The sequence below is a fragment of the Ovis canadensis genome, chromosome 3 (assembly GCF_042477335.2).
Source record: "Ovis canadensis isolate MfBH-ARS-UI-01 breed Bighorn chromosome 3, ARS-UI_OviCan_v2, whole genome shotgun sequence".
Classification (NCBI taxonomy): domain Eukaryota; kingdom Metazoa; phylum Chordata; class Mammalia; order Artiodactyla; family Bovidae; genus Ovis; species Ovis canadensis.
In genome coordinates, this window is record NC_091247.1 from 65,269,026 (window position 1) to 65,291,117 (window position 22,092).

At 40.6% G+C, this 22,092-nt stretch overlaps 1 long non-coding RNA gene across 1 annotated transcript in view; it reads right to left on the bottom strand.

The window, feature by feature from the left end:
• The window catches only part of LOC138435579 (uncharacterized), a 33,152-nt gene extending 13,575 nt beyond the window's left edge, over positions 1 to 19,577 (bottom strand). Inside the window, exons 1-3 of the long non-coding RNA XR_011255146.1 lie at positions 19,508 to 19,577; positions 17,154 to 17,203; positions 15,976 to 16,003 (exon numbers count right to left, since the gene is read on the bottom strand). This is a non-coding gene — a long non-coding RNA (uncharacterized lncRNA). The remainder of the gene's footprint in view (positions 1 to 15,975; positions 16,004 to 17,153; positions 17,204 to 19,507) is intronic.
• Between the last annotated feature and the right edge of the window lie 2,515 nt (positions 19,578 to 22,092).

The following is a 22,092-nucleotide window of genomic DNA, read 5'->3' on the forward strand; positions in this document are numbered from 1 at the left end:
ACAGCCGGAAGCACTCCATGCTTATCCTTTGGTCAGCCCAAACTAAACACTGCTAATCCCGCTAAGGTTTAAAGCGTTCATATGCACCTTGTTGCTTTTTCATGGAGAATAACACTTCACCTATTAGGCAACCTCCACTTTTTATATCCTGCCGGGAGACTGAAGAGAAAGCAGAGAAAAGGGCTCCTCCTGTGATCAGCAACTCAGTTCTTATTCCACACAATGAAGCCCTCATAATTTATATTTACTTGAATCAGTCAGAGCCTATCAACTCTTATTTTCTATGTAATATTTATATTGCATGTTGTCGCTCAAGGTAGATAAGAAGCAAATGACAAGGATGTTAGAGAATATGAGGCCAAAACTTCTAAAAACTAGAGTAGTTATCCTGATAAGAGCACAGACATGAAAATGTTATAGATAAAATGTCTCAAATAATCTCCAGGGCCACCCTACCGGAGGGGAGAGAGTTCTGCAAGAGAACAGAACTAATAAATTCTGCTGATAATATTGGCCTGCACCATCCAAAAACAGTTGAGTGAGTTTCAGCTTTCTCTTTACTTCCTGGAAGGGAAGTATGGAACACATTTCATAGGAAAGTCCATGAAACTATTTAAAATATTAAAAATGTGTTTGGAACCAAAATTTCATATATATAGAAGAATTTATTGTTCTGACAATACTGAATTTAAAATGGTATGGCTCATACATTCTATAAATACATCAGTTCAGTTCACTTGCTCAGTCATGTCCAGCTCTTTGTGATCCCATGGACTGCAACATGCCAGGCTTTCAAATCCATCACCAATTCTCGGAACTTGCTCAAACTCATGTCCATCGAGTGGGTGATGCCATCCAACCATCTCATCCTCTGCCACCCACTTCTCCTTCTGCCTTCAATCTTTCCCAGCATCAGGGTCTTTTCCAAGTCATATGAATACGTATTCTTGAGAATGTACATAATGCACAATGCATTTATAAAAATGTATATACATACAATGTGCTTTATTATATATTACTAATTATATGAGAAATAATCCCTATGCCAGAAAAACAAATAGCATGATTTTTATTAGTGAACTTTTAGAGACTTGTTTCAGGTTGATTGAGTAGTTAATTTTTAGAAGGCAATATCAGACATCAGAGCTTCCTTTCCTTGAACCAGAAATGAAAATATGCAGAAGTCTGATTTCTTGGCTCTATCATGGCTGGCACTGAAATATCAAGGGACTTTAAAATGACTCTGTCAAATAGCTCCTCTTAATACAGCAGACAGCAGGAGGTTATACAGTAGAGGGCTCTCAATTCACATCAACAAAATCTCCCACACCATTGCCAGCTACACCCATTCCCCTGGTCGTACCCATGAGAAACTCTGAGGCTCAGGTGTCATCACAACTCGTAGAACACGCGTAATATCACTACCGAGTTTCTTCTGTTCAAGGAAGTATACTGGAATATAAAGTGAACCAGAATAGAAATCTGACTTGGTATCATTTATAGAAATACAGAAAGATAAGATATGGGCAGACTTTGCTAATTTAGTTATTAATAAAAAATCCCTCCTGATAAACTTGGGCCTCAAGGTGGGGGAAGAGTTGACAGGGAGGAAGGAGGATGTGGTTGGTGGCAGGGGACCTCTCTTCCAGTCCTATCCGTGGGTCTTGGGCAGCCCAGATTCACCTGTAGGAACTGTAAGAGCCTATAAGGAAGGGACTGGGAGAGTTCCAGACTCAGATACCTCACAAGGTATGGTAAGAGTAATAAAGATCATATGATGTGGGACTTCCCTGGTGGTCCAGTGATTGAGAATCACTAATGCAGGGGACACAAGTTCGATCCCTGGTCTGGGAAGATCCCACATGCCATGAAGCGTCCAAGCCCATGTACCACAACCACTGAGCCCGTGCTCTAGAGTCCATGCTACACAATAAAAGAAACCACCGCAATGAGAAGCCTGCACACTGCAAAAAAGAGTAGCCCCCTCTACTGTAACTAGAGAAAAACTCACATGTAGCAACAAAGACTCAGTGCAGTCAAAAATAAGTAAATTAATTAATTTTTAAAAAAACATGATATAAGAAGGGTACTATATAAAGGAAGCTGGTATTCCTATCAAATAATGGGCCACATTTTACCATCAAACTCTTTCTCTATGGTTGCTGACTCCAGGAACTCTAACAAACCCCCTTCATTTAGAAGAAAAGAATGAAATTGGGACTGTCCTGCACTTATACACAGAGTCCTTGAAGCAAACGATGCAACATAGCCTATGTGATGAGGCAACGAGTGAACAGGCCAAGAATCACGAAATCACAGATTTTAGAGGCAGAATACAAGTCTGAGAAACACAGGCTACAAGAAATGCCTGCAAATGGGAAGAAGCATCAATATGGGAGGTACACACAGATCTCATGTTGCACCTAAAGTTTTAATAAAGAAACCACCATCCCCTGCAATGGGGTAGGAAGGGAAAAAAAAAAAAAGAAAGAATGTGAAAATACAAATGAGTTCTGGCCCTCTCCCCACTGACTGGCTGCTAATTTCTTGAACTTCACCCAGGCTGTGTGTCCAACAGACCACATGGTGATTGCTAAATTGCTCAATGACCACAAGCTACAACCATGGGGAAAATATTCATGAAAATTAACATCCCATTTAATACTTACCACATTTCCAGCCAACGCTTTGTGTACCAGAAAGTCCTCAAACTGGCTCCAAAACTTTTCAATTCCTGACAAATGCACTGGCCCCTCTCCAAGGAGCTGGGCAGCAATCTGTGCTTTGTGCTGGTGTGTGGTGGAAGCAGCATTGCTGGTGGGAGAGCCAGTGGGTGGAGGCATTCTTCTCAAGAAAGAGAAAATCTGAAGACCAGTGGTCTGGGGGACTCAGTGAGGTACGAGAACACTAACTCTCTGCATGGCAGGGGGCAAGTCTGAAATGCTTTCATTATTTTTAAAAGCTAGAATTTTGAAATAGTAACAAATACTCAATTAATTTTGTTCTCATTTGAGAAGAAACTGCACATTTGTTTTTAGCTTATGAGGGCTTCCTTGGGAATAAAGTTTCTAATATATGAGCCCTTCAGGGCTTCCTTAAAAGCAAAAACCACCTAATTTATAAAATTAGCCTTGTCTTCTTTTTGTGAGCTTGTTGCTATGCTATTATTTGTTGGCCTTTCCTACCTATTCACAATGCATACAGTATTTCAATCATGACTCTATGTCAATAGCTTCAAAAATCTGAATTTATCCTATGAAATTCCCCTTACTGTGACCCAGGCTCACAGGTGTAGCCACTGAATACCCACCTCCTCCTCTCATTCACATGGACTGATTTCCCTTAACTATGTTAAGAAAACATAGCTATCTGCATTTCTCAAATATTTTCAAAATACCTTTACATACATGTTTTCATGAAAAAGTTGGTTTACAGGAAGGCTGAACACATTAAAATGGATTTGACTCAAGACTTGATTTTCTTTAGGCTTCTTTATGTTCTCTGAAATTCTAGATATGCGTAAATGGTTATTTTTAGTGGTACAACCACAAAGTAAAGTGTAAGCTGGTATCTCAACTCTCTTTCCATCCTCTCTTGGACTTAGTCAGGGGCTTTGCACATATGGTGTAGTCACCCCACAGTTTTGCTGATGGTGATGATGCCGTAACAACATGTGTGGAATATCCACCCAAAGCAGGCATGTCATGTCTGGAAACAGCCTTGCATAACCAGTGTCGGAGGTAGAATAGTCTAGTCACCACTTTCTCTTGCCCTCAAGAAAGGAAATCAGAACGAGATGACTACAAGAAGATTCAATCAGAAGCAAGAGAACTTTGTTTTACTGCTGCTTTGGGGATTAGCAATGTGACCAAATGGGCTAAATCATATCCTCATGACCACTTACCAGATAAACTGGATCATTTCCAATATCTTTTTCACCACTAAATTCCAAGCTTAATTCTTCAGAACATCCAGGTCACTTCACCCGATTTGGGCAGAGTTTTTGACCAAGAACATACTATGGCTTCGTTTGGTTGATACCAACGTTGAAAATACCTAGATGATGAATGCTAAAACTTCTGGATGATTGATTGAGTTTTCCTTTTTAGATAGTGTTTAGATTAGCTCTTAGGATGTGGCCAAGAGTTTCTTAGTTTCAGATCCCTGTACCCTGTCTTGTAGAGATATTTAGCAAAAAGGGACTCTCCAAGGGCTACTGTGCTATTCCACAGTGATTGCAGACCTAGGAGCAGGAGGCCCTTGGGGAACCTAAAAGCAGCTTGCTCTAAGTGTGGTTCTCCAGTACCAACCACTGATGACTCACCTGGCTTCACAGCAGCAGAACATCATTTTTCAAGGAGGCACAGAAGAGAACCATGTTGTTCAGGTAAGGACACTTCAAGCATTCTGTGTATGTAAGTTAAGCCACAAAGAGAGTTCTGAAACACAGCGCAAACATCCTCCTTTAGAAGCATCATAAAATCAACTCTAAACTCCCACCACTAGCTGCTGTAGACATTATCCAAATGCTTGACTGGGTACATTTTAGAGAAACTGGCTCACTTGATGATCTCCAAGATACAACCTGCTGTAAAGAAAAAAAAATGCCAGGAGACACAAAGGGGAGATGGATAAGCAATGGATTGTTGTAAGATGTTCTGATAAGACTAGATTTTTAAGTGACTTTAAGAAGTTGCCTAGGTATGTAAATAACTAAATCAAAGATAAATTTATGTCTGCTCAAAGAAAATGCTTGAATTGGTGGCACCTCCCTTTTCCTTTAATTAGGTTTAATGGATTTTAGGATTTGTTCATTATTGACCTAAAGCCATGGAACCCATTGGCTCAGATTATCTGCAAATCCTGTATTTGTATCAGGCTATATTTTGTATCACCTGTGTAGAGAGGTGACACAATCAGATGGTTGTGAACTTGTACTCTGGAGACAAAAAGACTCAAGCTCTAACCTTTCCTCTTGCTTCTGTGACTTTGTGCAAGTCACGAAATTCTCAAGGTCTTGGTTTTTTTCCACCTGTAAAATGGGCTAACTTTCTCCACTGCACAATAGTTGATAAAGCTTAAATGATAGAAGCTCTGTTGACACGGTACCTTGCACATAGAAAATAATATGTGGTGAAAAGCGAAGGTCACTCAGTAGTGTCTGGCTCTTTCGACCCCATGGACTGTAGCCCATCAGGCTCTTCTGTTCATGGGATTCTCCAGATAAGAATACTGGAGGGGGTAGCCATTCCCTTCTCCAGGGAATCTTCCCAATCCAGGGATTGAACCTGGGTCTCCTGCATTGCAGGCAGATTCTTCACCATAGTTACTATTAGTACACATAGGCTTCATATTCTTCATATTATAGTTGTCCTTTGATGAGTTCAGGCACTGTGGATGGCGTATTTACACGTGAATTACAACCAAACCAAGTCAGGTTCTGGATGAAAAGAAACGACTTTGACTCATGTCCACATGGCATTGGAACTGCTTGATAGTTGAGACTGAAGAAAAGCAAAACAGAGGACCAACACCTAGATTCAAAGACTAGCTCTCAGTTCCTGGGGCGGTGGGTGGGTAAAGATTTCAAGGATCCCCCAACCTGGTTTTCAAGTCAGGAAAACACCGAGTGTGTGGGGAGAGCAGAGACAGGAAAGGACAGGCTATTAGCTTAATTCTGAAGTATGATCAAGCCCAGATCAGACCGGTGGGCAAAAAAATCTTAGTACAATGGGCAAAATGCCCTTTACGAAAAAGAACGATGGAGTCTTTCTAAGAAAGTTCCTGAAATCCTCTCAGTGGGAGAGGGCTCTTTAAGACAACTGGTGGGCCTTTTGGGTTATGCAAAAGTAGAAAGTCGATCAAACTGTATCTTGGGGAAACACAGCATTCAACTGTTAGGCAAGTTATCTTCACAGGAATTTTCAGTTTTCTTCAGTGGACTAGGAGGATGAAGGTGGGAGAAGGCTGGAAATCTGTGGGGCGAGCAGAGGCATTCAAGATTAGAGTAGAAAGAGCAAGTGCAATGCCCGGAGACTGGGCCCCAGGGGAGACCATGGCCAGATGGACAGGCCCTGCAGTGACCACAGTTAAGACTCAGGAGCAGAGATGTCACACAATTAATTTAGAGTTGTTTTCTGTCCTATTCTGGAATCCTTTTTCACTATTAGAAACTGTCAATAAATGCATACTATGTATAATAACTCATTTTTTTGTGGTGCTTGAGGAAATGAAGACAATGCTCAGGAATGCAGCTGAGCTTTGTGGAGAGAGTTCAGAGAAAGGGAGAATTCTGAGTCAGGGTGCTGGAAGAGCATAGCATTTCCTATTCTCGCTCCACATTCCCAGAAAGCTTGGGGAAACCTAAATAATGGAGGCTGAAGCCGCTTCATTTTTATTTTAAAAGAATGACACAGGTATGCTGGAAGTTATTGCGGATCTCCAAGTTGTAGCTGTCTGTCAGGACAAGAATATGAAGAGGTGTCGCAGGGAAAAAAACCTCTCCCCCATCATCCACTTTACTGTGTAACATGTCCTGATGTCAGGGTGCTTGGGAACCAGGGAGAAGAGGTCTTGGAAAGGTTCAAGTCCTCCGGAAAGAAGGCCAAAAACATGCACACACACAAACAAACAAAAGGCAGAAAATGATGCCAAGAATTCCCTAAACTAGCCTGGGGAAAACACACAATGGAATTCAGTTTTAATATGAATGTCTCCTGCTGACAAATGCAGAACAGTTGAGATCCATCTAACTATCTTGAGAACTCTGCCCTATCAGAAGCTGAGGAAGAGTGGAGAGGGCACAGGCTTTTGGAGGTAGGGACCTGGATTTGAATCCTGGTCCTGCCATACTTGTTCGATATATAAACTTGTACATGCAGTGAACTCTCCAGACCTCAGTTTGCCTAGATGTAAAATGGGAAGAATGCTCCCCATAATGATCTGGCACAAAGTCCGTGCTTTGTAAGTGGTATGTGGGATAATTTTTCCACAAATTCCCTTCTAGCCTACTAAACACACTTGTATTAGCTGCTCTAGAAATGGTCCAAAGAAAACTTATGCCCTTGGCCTTCAGCCAACTCGAGTAGATCAGTGATCAAAGTCCATTCGTCAACCCCAGCATCTTAGAGGAACAAAAAGGCATCTTATTCACCCTGTGCAAAAGCTTCTCTTTGCTTTGGTTTTCCTCGTTTGTTTGTTTTATTTTTTAAACAGCCCTTTCTAATTCCAGAAAGCTACCAAGCAGCACTGTGAGCTATACAATTTTTTACACAAAATATTTATCATATGAAAGAGCTAAGAAGCTTAATCTGGAAAAAATAAACAACGTGCAAAAGAAGAAGAAAAAATCAGGGCACTCAACATTTAAAATAAACTTTAGAAATGGCAGCGTAGGAGAGTTTTTTTTAAGTCATTTGATTTAGTAATCTGTTGAGAAAATTAATGATTCAAACTAGTAGAAATGTTAGCACTTTTTGTGACACTTTCCCACACCAGCTCAGAGGATGCACGCCATCAAAGCTGGATGGCATAAGGGGAACCCACTGTGAGGAATCTGGCTCCGAATGTGCCTGCAGGAGGAAAGTGTGTCCCCTCAGTGTCCTGAACTCCTCTGACGGCCGCTCCACCCACATAGGTCGGGCCCCAACAGCGCCTTTGAGAAGGGCAAGCACCAGTGAGGGAAAGGGCCCCACTGGCCACTTGCAATACAGTTGTAGTCTCTGGCACTCCTCAGCTCGGGCCAAAGGAGGGTGACCAAATATGCCTGGGCTCATTTCATTGCCTTACTGGCCCCCAGCGTGGTGGCAGTCACTTACTGGAACCTTGATGCAGGACCAGAGCTTATGAGGAAAGAGAACCAGGGCACAGTGAGAATACTATGGGTCCCAGACCCATCCCAGGATACAGAAGGGTTTGGCCAATGCAGGCTTACCAGGGCTCTGAGGACACGCTGAGACCCCTGAGATCAGAAGCAAGGCCTGGACATGCCATGTAAACTCTGCAGCGTAATACATGTTAACAGGACGAGATTGTTGTTTCAGTAATCATTACAGCTACAATTATGTTCCCTCTGACTAATGGTGCCCGATTTTTGTCCTATACTGTTTGGATAATTTTTACCCGAAAGTATAATAAGCTCAAGCAGGAGCCCTTCAGATGGTAACGTGGCTCAGATGATGTTGTCAAACACCATTATTGCACTGAAGTGCTCATTATCTCCCCATGACACACCATGTATTAGGCTGGACCATATATATATATTTTAAAGATCTTCTATAGTCAAATACTGGCAATTTCATAGGCTTGTTTAATATTTGTTAGGTGATGGATCTCTCATTTTAAAATGTAAGCTGTGTGAGAGAAAGGACTTTGCTGTGTTCACTGCTGTGTCCCCGGGACTTAGAACAATGCAGACACGTTAGTAGGCATTCAAAAATATTTATGGATTGAATAAGTGAATTCTATTGACACTTAACAAAAATCTTTCCTGTGCCAGGCAAAGAAAAATTCTCCTGTGCTAAAAGAAGAATAAAATTATGAAAAAAAAATTGTTTTAAAGAAAGCTTGAGTTCTCCTGGAAGAGAGAGACTTAAATCACCAGTTACAAACAGCAGGTAAATGTGTGACAGAGAGAAACCCAGGATGCTAGCAGAGGCTGCAGGAGGGTAGCCCTCCTGGGTGTGGCTGGGGGAGTGGAGGGAGTTGCCAAAAGAGGGCTGAGGTTTGGGTGCCCAGTCACAAAAGACGCCTATATTGACATCTGGAGAAAAAGGAGAATTAGGTGGGTAAAAAGAGAATCAGGCTGGTGGAAACACAGCCAGATTTCTGATGTCAAACATGTTCACAACTAGCTTCACTCATCTGAGAAAAACAGGCATTTGCCATCTACCATGAAACTGGCTGAATATGCCAAAACAAGTCTTTTAGTTGTTGCTACTGGGTAGCTTGTTTGGGCCTCCAATATCTGCAAGAACAGAATAAATCAAAGCTATGGGAAACAGGCAAGGCTAACTGGATTAAATAGGCAAAGGAATTTGTATAAATGTCAACAGGGGCTGGGGTGCCATCCTATGAAGAAGTGTGCTTTTCCTTGCAACTTCTCGATTACCTTTCATCTGCATGGACTAGGAACTAGTGTTTGACCAGTTATGGATCTGTTTGCTGTCTTGATATTTAGTAGTACCTCTTCTCTGTCTGTTTCTCTGAGTTCCATGAGAAAAATCATCATGGACTAAGAACATTTGTTCTATCAACTGCATTCTATAGGTAGAATCTCATCTCTGGGGTGGGTGACTCTTTGCGACCCCATGGACCATAGCCTACCAGGCTCCTCTGTTCATGGAATTCTCCAGGCAAGAATACTGGAGTGGGTAACCATTGCCTTCTCCAGGGGATCTTCCCAACCCAAGGATCGATCCAAGGTCTCCTGCACTGCGAGCAGATTCTTCACCATCTGAGCCACCAGGGAAGCCCCCATCTCAGGGCAGGGCAGGGAAGGGTTGTGGACCACACAGCTGACATTGTGGATAAATACAAGACAAGATTTCAGGCTCCATCACTGGAAAGAGAACATGACCTTGTAGGTCTTGAGATTACACAAACAGGACCCTCTAGAATGTGAAATAAGAGAAAGTCATAGGAGGATGAAGCACTTGGCCATGAATCCCCAAATACAATCTATATCTCCCAGACTTCAAGTTTTGCTCCTTTCCCCATCCCTCCCCCCCCTCCGCCCCTTCCGGGTACTCAGGGGGAAGGACCACATCATCTCTGCCTGCAAATCCCCAAATTGTTTCCTCACTGTGGCTATCCCAGCCTGGCAAGGAAAAGAGCTACTGTCCTCACAGGCCCACCATGCATCCAAGCCGGTCCTTCCCTGGAATGGAATCCAACCGTATAAAAAGCAGCTTCTTCACAGAACGGCTTCAGCCCCGACTGAGCCTTTGGGAATGGAATGCTACAAACTGTGATGCTTCTATTGTATGAGCAATTCAATGGGCATTTCATTTCCAGTCGCAATCCAAACTAAAGTCAGCCTGTACAAGCTGCCTCGCCGAGAAACAGCAGCTTGCATTAAAATTACAATTATATTGTTTTGCCATGTCAGAAGCAAAGGTTAAAATCATATCTTGGCCGGACATTGTTTCTATAATATTGGCCCTCTGCAAAACTGCCGTGCAGATGAGCCCAGAAATGATGATGTGAAATATTTCTAATACAAATTTTATTTTTATGTGAAACTATTCAAATGCTGCTGTACAACATGAACTACCTGAACCAAATCAAATCCTCAGGTCAATTCCTTCTTCCGAGTGCGCCTTAGATAACAAAGTCTTGTTCTGCGAATCTGTTCAATATATTAAAGTTGATTCACTCGGACAGTGTGTAAGATATAATACATTAATCTGGGCCATTTCAATTTCTGAGGCTGGGACTATAAAACTGGTGTGCTGCATATCTAATTTTTTTTGAATACCTGATTTATGCATTCCTCTGATGCCGAGTGTCGATGGTATGGTGGATGCGGCTGCTACATTAACAACGGGCTGCATCAGCACTCAAATCTTATCTTGTTAAATCAGACAAATGTAGCTCAATGAAAAGGAAGGAATAAATGCCTGGGATGGTTGAAAGGAGTGAATTTTAATCCTGTTTGTTAGGGAACTTTCATGGTTTGCCCTGGAGGACTAAGGCTGGGGTCCCCCTGAGACACTGGGCACCATGATTTATATTTATCTGTGATACATATAGTGGACACAGAGCGTACATATGACGACACCTTATGCAAACTGGCACACACCCTTATACCAGACACTGTGCTGTCAGATGCAGCGCCTGTCTTTTACAGACGCTGTAAAATCACTGTTAGATAGACAATTGGTAGAAATGGGTCCCTTTTTAATATTTTCATTACAAGTATAAAAACTGCCCCTTTGTGCATAATTTGCTATAATTTTCATCAAAAAGAAGTTACCATGAAGGCTAAATACCAGGCGGATGGAATAGCTTATCACAACCATTATAAAAACAATGTTTGCAGAAACTTTAGGGGCACACTGAATGCTGCCACTGTTCTATGGACAGGCAATATTAATTTTCACTGAAATGTCCCTGTGTTTGCATGATCAACAACACCTTTAGAAATTATCTTTGTGCCATACCAGAAAAAAGTTTCATCCATGTGTTTGGCACAAATGACCAAGGCATTTGTAATTAATGAAATACACTTTAGAAATGAATTCTTAGGGACAATCCTGCACAGCTAATCTCTAATTTAAATCTCTTTCTCTTAAAATATCCATGTAGTTCAGCTTCAGAAAATGGAAGTCAAGTGAAATCCTTTATCTATCCAAGAAAATAAGTGTGGAAAGATAAGAGTATCATGGTACAGTGGTAGAAATGCACTGCCCCTGAAGATGCAAGCATCGCAAAATAGAACAATTACAGAAGGGTCGAAGGGGGAGCTGGAATTATTTAATTGGCTCAGATTTGAACTTGCCTTCTCACTGACACTTTGGGAATGTATTATTTAACCATAAATCAGTTGTGCTCTCACTGGCTTCTCCCCTTCTTTAGTGTTCAATTACAGAAGGTATATGCATGGAAGCTTGGCGCAGGGGGAGGAAATCTTGTAGACAGTAGATGTACTTGTACCCCTCTCCTCCCTGTGTGTGGTCTTGTCCTCATGTCCAAGGTCTTGGTTCCCTACCTGCAACATTGCTATCCATCAGTGTGAATGTTAAGTACTCCAGTTGATTAGGACACATAACCAAATGGACTGGGGCCAAGCTCCCACACAGGTTTCAGAAACATAGAATGCTACAGCTAGGAAGGATCAGGGAGCGCTTCTTATCACATCTAGTCATTTTGTAGATGAAGACATTGAACTCAAGAATGAAAAAAGCCTTGGCCAAGTTCAAAGCCAGGACTAGACTCCAGTCATCTGATATTCACTTCCACCGCTTCTTGACATCGAAAAGTCTCCACCTCTCCTGTAGCATCCATCCCCACAACACCAGCCTCAAGCCAGAGTCCCTCTTCCCTCTAACACAAATTTGTGTTCTCTAGACATTTCATTAGCATCTCAATGTGGCCTAGTGGGGTTGGTTTAGTGGCTAAGTCCTATGGAACTCTTTGCGACCCCATTGACTGTAACCCACTAGGCTTTTCTGTCTATAGGATTCCCCAGGCCAGAATACTGGACTGAAGTCACTCAGTGGTGTTCAACTCATTGCAACCCTGTGGAATGTAGACAACCAGGCTCCTCTGTCCATGGGATTTTCCAGGCAATAATACTGGAGTGGGTTGCCATTTAGTGGGTTGCTATTTCCTTCTCCAAGGGGTCTTCCCAACCCAGGAATTGAACCCACATTTCCTGCTTAGCAGATGGATTCTCTACCACTGAGCCACTCATGTGTTTGAAAAGTTATGAAACCTCAACCTTATCTTAATAGTAGTAAATGTGAGACATGCTTGAGCAATAAGATTTGGTGAACAAAAACATGAAGTCATTGAGCTTTTAAATTAAAGGACACATTAAAGCTCTTCTCATTAAAGAACTCAAAACCCAGTTTTAATTTGATAGGATGTAAATAATTTCTTTAAAAGAATCAATACAAAATTTGGCAGCAAGCAGTGTCAGGAGATGGAGAAGGTAATGGCACCCCACTCCAGTGTTCTTGCCTGGAGAATCCCAGGGATGGGGGAGCCTGGTGGGCTGCTGTCTATGGGGTCACACAGAGTTGGACACGACTGAACTGACTTAGCAACAGCAGCAGCAGCAGCAGCTGCAGTGTCAGGAGAATGGGATCCAGAAGCCTGGGCCATGGTGATACCTGGGTCAGAGGGAGCAGAGCTGAACAATGGGAGTCACAAGGCAAAGGTAACAAACTCTAGCTCTATGCTGATGACCAAGCGACCCCTTGTGTGCAGTGAACAAGGGATCAAGTGTGGAGAACACATGAGAAAGTGACTTTAAGGCTGGTAAATAAAACAGCCTCCACACTAGGCCGTCAGGTTGTTTCCCTGAAGGGTTCTGCCTGGATCCCCACTGGGCTAAAAATGGAAAGAAGATGCTAACTTTGCAGGCTGTCATGTCAACCTAGCAAGGAAAGCCTCAGACATGCAACCACTGAACTCAATGAGACTTCGGCTGCAAGCATACTCTGGAGCTACAAGGAACCTCAGCCATTTCCAAAACACCATTCTTTCTGAGAGAAGTTCTGGGTCACAGAGATAGGTAACACTTGAGGGCAATGTCAACAGGGTGGAGGCAGGGTGCACATGTCACCTGGGTCTTTTTGATTTCAAGAAGGAAAGGGAGACCTGAGCATGAGTTCAGACTTCATTAGTACACGTGGGATGGTGCAGATGCATGAAGAGCAAGTAACGAAATCTGGGCCTCACTAGATGCTTGAATTTATGTCAAAGTAGCTCCATTACATATGTGTCCCTCTGGGTCAGACTACATTAGCTGCATTCCTCATTCCATACGTGACGAACTGAAGAGTCAATGGAGTGTACTTCAAAAATGTGTACGTGAAACATATTTTTAGTGTCCACAGAACTCAGGTGCGGTTTAAGTGCAGGTGCAGGCGTGCAGATTGCATGTGTGCATGTGTGCGTGTGTGTGCCAAGGGGGGAGGATAAAACATGAAATGTCGTTAAGGTCAGAGAACACTGACCTCATTGGCGGGGCTAATTTGATTGTGCGGGAACAATAGCATTGCACTCCTCTGCCAGCCAAGTGCATGCTAATTATGTGATTTGCCCTTGATAAGACCTTGGTGGGTCATTCAGCAGTTGTGATCTGTCACTGACTTCTAATCATGTATTATCGTCTGGGTGAGTCGGAATGGGACCCTAAGCTTTCTGTCTTTACAGCAATGTGGCACTCTAATTACCTTATGCCAAGTGGATATGCAGCGACTGAATTAAGTGATCAGTACGATTGCCTTCACAATCTTCCCTTTCTCCTTTGTGTTGCTTCACGGCAATTTACATTTTAAGACGCTGCGAAGCTTTTGGTGTGACTGAACATGCCACTCTGAAAAAAATAATTATTTTATTTTTAATTTGAGGAGGATAACATTAAATTCAAGCTATACTAGCGTCTTGCTTTATTTCTGTGGCATAGAACCAGACTCTATACGCATCCTGGGAGCAAACTTGTTGAAAGGCATTCTACGGGGAGCTTGGCATTTGCTTTCAAAAAATAAACATAACCAAGGGGATGGGAGGGGTTTGGGGAAAAGAGTGATAGGACTTTCCAACATCCTTCCTTTTCACTGTGTTAATAATTTGCACTTAATAAGCAGACCTAAATATGAACCATTATTTGCTACTTTAAAATAGTGCTTGGGGTCCATCAAAGGAAAATACGTATGTATATAAAAAAAAAAACTCAGTGAATAAAATCTCACCACAAAATATATTCATTAACTAGAGTAATGATAAACTGACCTTATAAGCATTGTAAGGTCAGTAGCAAATACCTGACATATTGATTAACTTGTTCCATGACAGTTTGAGGGATCGGTGTGCGATCCTAATTATGGTGCTGCAGCTTGCATTAATTTTTTGATCTTTTAAAATTTTGCTGGAGCTATGATATTATTCTCTATTGTTGCATAGCAACTCTCAAAAACTACAAAGCAATCTGTTATGCTAAACCAGTTGTACCAACATCTGTATTTGCCTAGAGAATGATCTAATGCCTTTTGCAAAGAAAATGCACTGCGACGTTTATAAAATTCGATACAATACACTGATGTGAATGATCCTTGAAAATACGAACTCTGAAGTACTCCTTGAAAGTTGTTATAAAACAGGCAAAAAAAAAGAAAAAAGAAAGAGAGAGAAAAAACACCCAACCATCATCACAACATCATAGAGCAAAAGTTACGGTGCTACTAAGAGGAAATAGAAAAAGGATTTTCAAAGTGTTTCTGCCTTGTATGTCAACATCGCGGCAGAATTCTTTTATAGTAACTGAAAAATCAAACCCAAAGAGGACAATTGAGAGAAAAATTGCAAGCCCTATTTTCCTTGAATCACATGATGTGGAAGGAACATTATTTGTTGAATCCTTGGTTTGTTTGGGTGGGAGAGGGGAGAAAAGAGGGGGCGAGATGGTGAAAGGAGTGGGGTGGATGGAGAAGGGGGGGATGGGGAGAGCCCAGAGAGAGAGGGAGGGAGGGAAGAAAGAGAATAGGCAAGAAAGAGAGAAACCCAGACTCAGAATATTCTGCATTCCCTGGGTGGTAAAACAGAAGTGCTCAAGGAGGGGAAAAAAAAAAAAAAAACTGTGGAAAGTTGACACAGTCAAGAATAATGGCTAAATCTATCAAGTTTGATCAGGTCTCCTATAATGAAGTGAGGCTTCGTATTCCAAGCAGGGACAATGAAGACAGGAGTCAGGCTCTGGAAATGCACTGCTCACTTTGTGCTTGGAATATGCAGCAGCCAGCAGGGAGCCACCAGATAATTACACAGTATTTGTGCGGTTCCAGGAAGCTTCCTGCGCAGGTTGAATGCCTGTGCTATATTAAAAGGCAGCACAGTGAAATGTTTTTAATGAATATTTTTGTCAGAGAAAGAAAAGGCATTTGAATGATTGTGTGTGTGTGTGTGAGCTAGCGAGTGTATGCGTGTTTACGCTTGCGCACGGGAAAACCAGAGGTGGAATATCACTGTCAAAATACAGGTACTGTTATTTATTTTTATTCCATTATTTACCGTTTCAAGAGTGTGACGTTCTTTCAATAATACGAATCACAACATTCGGTTAATGTGATTTAGGGCTAATTGTACATATAATCCCTCAACTAATATTTGCTAATAATATCTTTCAATGAAATAGTACATCCAACAGAGGCTTAAAACAACTTTAAAAAATTCCAGAGGTAAATGAAATGTTTAGACACATTGAATCAGTAAATCTAAAGAAGAAGTAACACAGATGTTGATACTTACTAGTCAGTAGCCTTTGGCAGTGATAGCTCTGAAACACAAGAATACATTATTTCAGCATGGTTTCATTCTCACCTAACAGATGTAGATAATCCATTGAATTTTAAACCCACACATTCTGTTCACAATGTCCCTTAAAGTTCATTTTTTAGGGCAAGACAAGCTATAGACACCAAGAGAATTCACTCTAAAAGATGGTGGTTTTTGTAAGTCCAGTCTCATTTATCTAATGCCTCCTATATTTCAGATTTTTAAAAATTTATTTGATGAGAAAGTATTTAATTTCCTTCCATTCATTTTCTACTGTTGGTACTGTCTATGTAAGGGCAACTTTTTAAAGGCTAAGTGCCACTCAACAGTTAGCAACAGACATCACACAATAACTTCCTTTCCTAAATTAAATAAATTCTGCATTTCAAACTCTGAAGCTAACAAAAGCGTTTCAGATATTCTCCCCTGGAATCAAGTGATTTTTCAGATAATGTAATGACTTATGTACCAAGGTATTAACTTAGGCCCCAAACCTCCACATTTTAAAAGAGGGTATTGTATTTCACATGGCTAAGTACTGATTGTAAACCATTATCACTTTTAACAAGTACATTCTGATGAGGTAACATGTATCTTTATTTGAAGAGAGAGTTCCTGCCACATTGTGTGACACAGATGGTAGGGGTCAACAATTAAGAACAGTGAGAGTTGGAGGGTTTGTTGGTTGAAAGATGGATCTGATGAGGCAATTTTCTCTTTTTTTTTCCCTCCCAAAGTGTAATTTCAAGTAAATTTCTCAGCCAAGAGGCTTGCCACTCCCTCTAGCAACTGACTAAAATTTAATACCTCTGACCCTCAAAAAAATAAAATAAAATAAAATTGGTGCATTCAACAAAAGTAGATACTGGCTCCAGATTATTATAAGAGAAAGTAATATCCATTCCAGATTCTCAAGGATTCGTTCCAAGGTTCCTGTCATTAAAATGTTTCCCTTTGTAAACTGTATTATTAATAACTGCAAATACCTAAATGGAATCATTTAAATGAAAACTGGTTTCTTTTATAACAATGGGAAAAAATCTAGCCCTTTTAATAAACTGATTCAAAATGAGTATACATAAAACTCTGAAAAGAAAATTTCAGCAGGCATTTATAGCCAGGTACATTTAAGGGGAAAGAAAGGCAATTACCTTGGCATGTTTAAATCAGATTATCAATCTGTCCTCGAAGACTTTCAATTCTAAAATATAAACAATGGTCAGATAAGATTTGAATGATAGCTTCTTACAAACAATGCTCTATTATCATGCTATGTACTCAAACCACAAATGATGCAAGATGCTTTGCAATCATTGTGTCTACTCTTAACTTTTCATAAAGATACTCTATTACTGTATTAAGCAGTTTATACTCATCACAAAATGCATAAATCATACAGGTCAAAATGGTCTGGCTAGTTTTTTGGAAGTTTCTGTGAACAAAAACTTTACTTCAATATCATTTGATCAAAAAGATAGAAAGAATGAGAGAGTGGGAAATGGGCTTTTCTCCCTTTGCTGAAATTGATGGAAATATATACACAAGGACAGTGTTCAATCCTACGCAGAAACAAAGGACTCAGGCGAGGTCACCCTTCCATTTTGGTCCTTTCATACTTGGTAAACAGTCTCAAATCTTCCTCAAAATATTCTATTCTCAAAAATAGAGAATAATCACACTTAAGTACTGTTCCACACCTTCCTCTCTTCTGGCTATGATGAAAATATAAATTTACATTTAACAGAATTTTAAAGAATATTTCTTCTACCGATCCTCTAATTTTAGTTTCTATCTTTGCTGTCAGTTATCCAAACGAATCTAACTGATTAGGGCATTGGGGTCTAGAGTCTGAGTAGAAGAGACTAACCCAAACACCTCTGCTGGCATGGGAGAAGGTGTGGAGGGCTTGGAAGGAGACAATCTTTGTTTAGGATATCTGCAATAATGCTTCTGAAACTCAGTGTCATTTTCATAAGGCCTGCTCTACATGACAGCCACCTAGAACTACATTATAAGTTTTGCCAAAATTTGTATCATTTCACTTGACCCCCTCATTCTGAAGTCTCAAATTTCAAAGGTATCCTAATAGCTCAGTTGGTAAAGAATCCCCCTGCAATGCAGGAGACCCCTGTTCAATTCATGGGTTGGGAAGATCCCCTGGAGAAGGGAAAGGCTACCCACTCCAGTATTCTGGCCTGAAGAATTCCATGGACTGTATACTCCATGGGGTTGCAAAGAGTTGGAATCTACTGAGCGACTTCCACTTTCACTTTGTAAAATGAAGAGTAAGGTTTTCATTAATTGCCTTAGCCTGGGTATAATTGTAAAACATTAATCTAAAAATAGATGAAAAAAACCAATACTTTTTTCCATGGAGCAAATAAAATGATTCCTTCCTTCCCGGAAGCCTGCAGGTTGTTTTACCTCCATCTACACAAACACTGGTATATTCATAAGCAGTATCCTCATTTTTATAGGAGTGGTACCCCAAGATTATATGGTCCTTGGAAATGCTAATGGTGCTTTCCAGCCCTTTTGCTTGCAAAGAGCTTTGTGCCATAGAAAAAGGTTCCTCTTTACTTCCTAAGCTTCATTTTATTCAGTTGACTCTTTTTCACATTGTTATACCTAGTGAACATATAGCAAAGCTGGATTCAGAAGAGAACCTGAAGTATTATCATAACGCTTAGAAGAAATGGCTTCACACTGTATAATCGATCAAAGGTGTCAGATTTACAAAATGCAGATTTTCTGTCACTTTTGGGCACTCTAAGCACTGTATCTTTTCACTAGGTGCTGACTGCTGTTTTAATGAGGCCCTTTGGTGGCTGTAAAAACCTGAAAGAAGAGGATTAGAGGGGTTACCCTAGATATTGTCTATTTGTCTTACAAATTTCACACTAACTACCAATTACATCGCCATAAACCTTTTGGCTACTTAAAGCTGTATGCCATAGAAAACATAAAAAATATGCTATGTTAACCTCTCCTATATTATACGCATAACTACAGCCACTGATGCAAGTAACATATCTAATGAAGCCAATAATGAGGCTCTTTAAAAGGAGTCTTGTTATAGGAATAATATTAGAGCAGTTCAGTTAGAGGCTAAGGTCCATTATGGAATACTTCCTATAGACTCTGGTCCCAGATCTGGAAAGATGCTGACACACTAATTCAAGCTCAAGAAGGGCATTAATCTTGCAACCTTCTACTTGTCATGCTTAATGGGACATCCTGCCTAGGTGAAATGAACCTGATGTATTCAGGTAAACATAATTTAATAAGGAAAGATAAAAAGAAATAGACTTCTGGTATGACCCTAGGAGATGAAAACATCTGCCATTTTATTTAAGAGCCTAACTCACAAGAAGAATCTGCACAGTGCCTGGTACTGGGCTGCCACAGTAGGCTCTCAAAAATATATGCATTGTATTAAAGAATAAATGGACAAATCATGGTTAAAATTTTGAGACATCATTGCTGTGTCCCCGCCCCCACTCACCACTGAATTTCCTGCAATCCATTTTGTTGGCGGGGAACGATAATGCCAGATAGCAAAGGCAACTGTGTTCATCTTGGGAAAGAAGACACATATTAATGCGGGGTTAAGCATCTGAGTGTGAAATCAAGGTCCGCAACAACACAGCATAAGATTTAAAGAGCAGGCATGAATGTCAGTGAGTAACCGTGAATCCTCTTTCATTTGCAATCACTCTTAAGTCTAATGAGCTTCCAAAAATTGTGTCAAGGTTTCAGATAAGCTTATAAAAGGCAGCTGTTGGAGAAAGTGGTAGTCCATCCTGCCAAATCAAGCATTACATCAGCCTCATGCATTTGCTCACGCACACCCACCGCCCCCCTCCCCCACACACACATAGACACACGCAGTGTGTAATGGAACTTCACCTCCCTCATCCCATGCCTAGGTCCTGGTCTCCTACTGCTTTGGGAGAAGCAAATCTAAAGTGGCCCCAGAGAACACCAACTGGCTTTCACACATGAAGCAGCTAGCACCAAGGATCGAGATATTTATACGCTGGGTGATGAATCATTGCTTCGAGTCACTGAATGGAGTTTGTCATTAGGAAATCTGCCAAGTTCCCTTTGATTCAAAGATAAAATGAGCATGGCTTTTCTGGTCAAGGTTTAAAAATTAGACAAGTGGGAGATATGACTCAAAAATATCATCTAAAAACACCTGAAAACACTCTCTCCTCCAATCCTTCTTCCAGCTATTTTCAGAGAGGTTAAAACATGGTTAAGTGGATTATTTGGATAATAATGTGGTTAAATCCATTGTTGTGAACTTGAATTTATCACAGTTCTATATTTAGCTAGCCAGGCACTTGTAAATCTACAGAGCTCATTTTTTATGGCAAAATCAATACATTTATCCCCCCTTGATAATAAATGTTACTTGTGAAAATGAGTCTTTTACTTATTTCTAACAGGGACAATTTATTTCTAAAAGGGACACAGAGAAATGTACATGAACACTTAACAGAACAGTTAAAAATAAAAAGGCTGATCAGATAATTCAGAGATGATAGGTCTTCCTTAGCCTCAAATGCTTGAGTGTCTGCAAGGTGTACCACCTAGTCAAAGAGTCTCCGCATATCAACAGCATTCACTTCTTAGATGGCAATAAGTGTCATCAATCCCACTAGACCATTATCCATGATGGTAAGAAAGCTGCCCAAGCTGGAGGAACCAATCTGACCTGTACTGATGATCAGAACACATGTCAAAGAGTAATGTCAAGAGAAGACAGTCACTTTCCCGGTGCATTTGAGTAGACTAGGGCAACATGCAGAAAATCAGGTGTTTGGAATACCACAGATAAATCTTGATTCATATTGTTATTTTTGTCCAAATCTCTTACATGTCTTATCTACAAAATATCAAGAAGAGTTACTCATTCATTAAACACTTCGCATAATCATTATATAAAGCACCATGGAAATGAAAAGTACTGTATTATTTTGGTTTTCTCCCTTGTTGAACTCAAAGGACTTCCCATTCCATAGTCGATAAAGAAAAAAGAAATGAATACAGGAAGGTGGCTCTTATGAATATTTTCTTAATCATGACAGCCTTGGATTAGTAACCCATCCATCTTTGATCCTTCAGTAAGAATTCAGGGATTCATGAGCTGCCAGTCTTGGAAGTAACTGCAAGGCCATCCAAATCTCCAAGGCACACCAGATAACTTTCACTGCTTAGTGGCTCCCTTGGACATCAATCCAGGGGTAGAACCTATTTCTGGGTTTTTTGCTTTGCTTGTCCATGATCTTGAAATCCAGGTCCTAATTCTTGCCCTTAGATGCCACATAATTCTATCTAGCTATGTACAAAGAGGTGCAAAAGGAATAAAATCTACCCATAGAGAGCGTATTGGAGACATTTGGAATCTGTGGGCTTGATTCCCAGAAATCCAAATTAAAATGAGATTTCGAATGGGAAGAAAAATTGTTGATGCTGCTAATCACCCTAATAAAGTTACCTAGCTTTTTCTGGATCATTTTTTCTATGAGGAGCTGTGCTCTATTCTATATGGAATACACTGCGCTAAGCTGGATAAAAAAATGTCACCTTAGGCACCTGAATTAATAGTTTGGTTATGTATTCGGTTAAGTCTTTACTATAGATCAGCCTAAGTGTGCTAGACAGACAATCCTTTAGAGCTAACATTTTAAAATGGTGCCAAAGCCCCTTTGAGAACTCTGTGAATTATCCAGATTCAGAGAGAAAAAAGTTAAATATACAGTGCTTTTTTACTTCCCACCCCCCCTCTTAGTTGCACTGAATGAATAAGTAAAATTGCAGCAAAGTTGGCAAGAATAAATACTTCCTCGGTTTTTGTAAAGCTGCAATTAATGATAATGAAGCTACACCTTATATGGCAAGAAATACAGTACAAATTGGATAAGTAAGAAAAATGATCAGCCATTGTGCGCCTCCGATATAGTACATCAAGGTATCGCCATGGTGAGGCTATCTTTATTTTAAACCATTAAAAAAAAACAATATAAATCTGCAGGCAGGTGTTTCTTGTTGCAGAAGTATTGAAAGTTGTAATGCAAACAA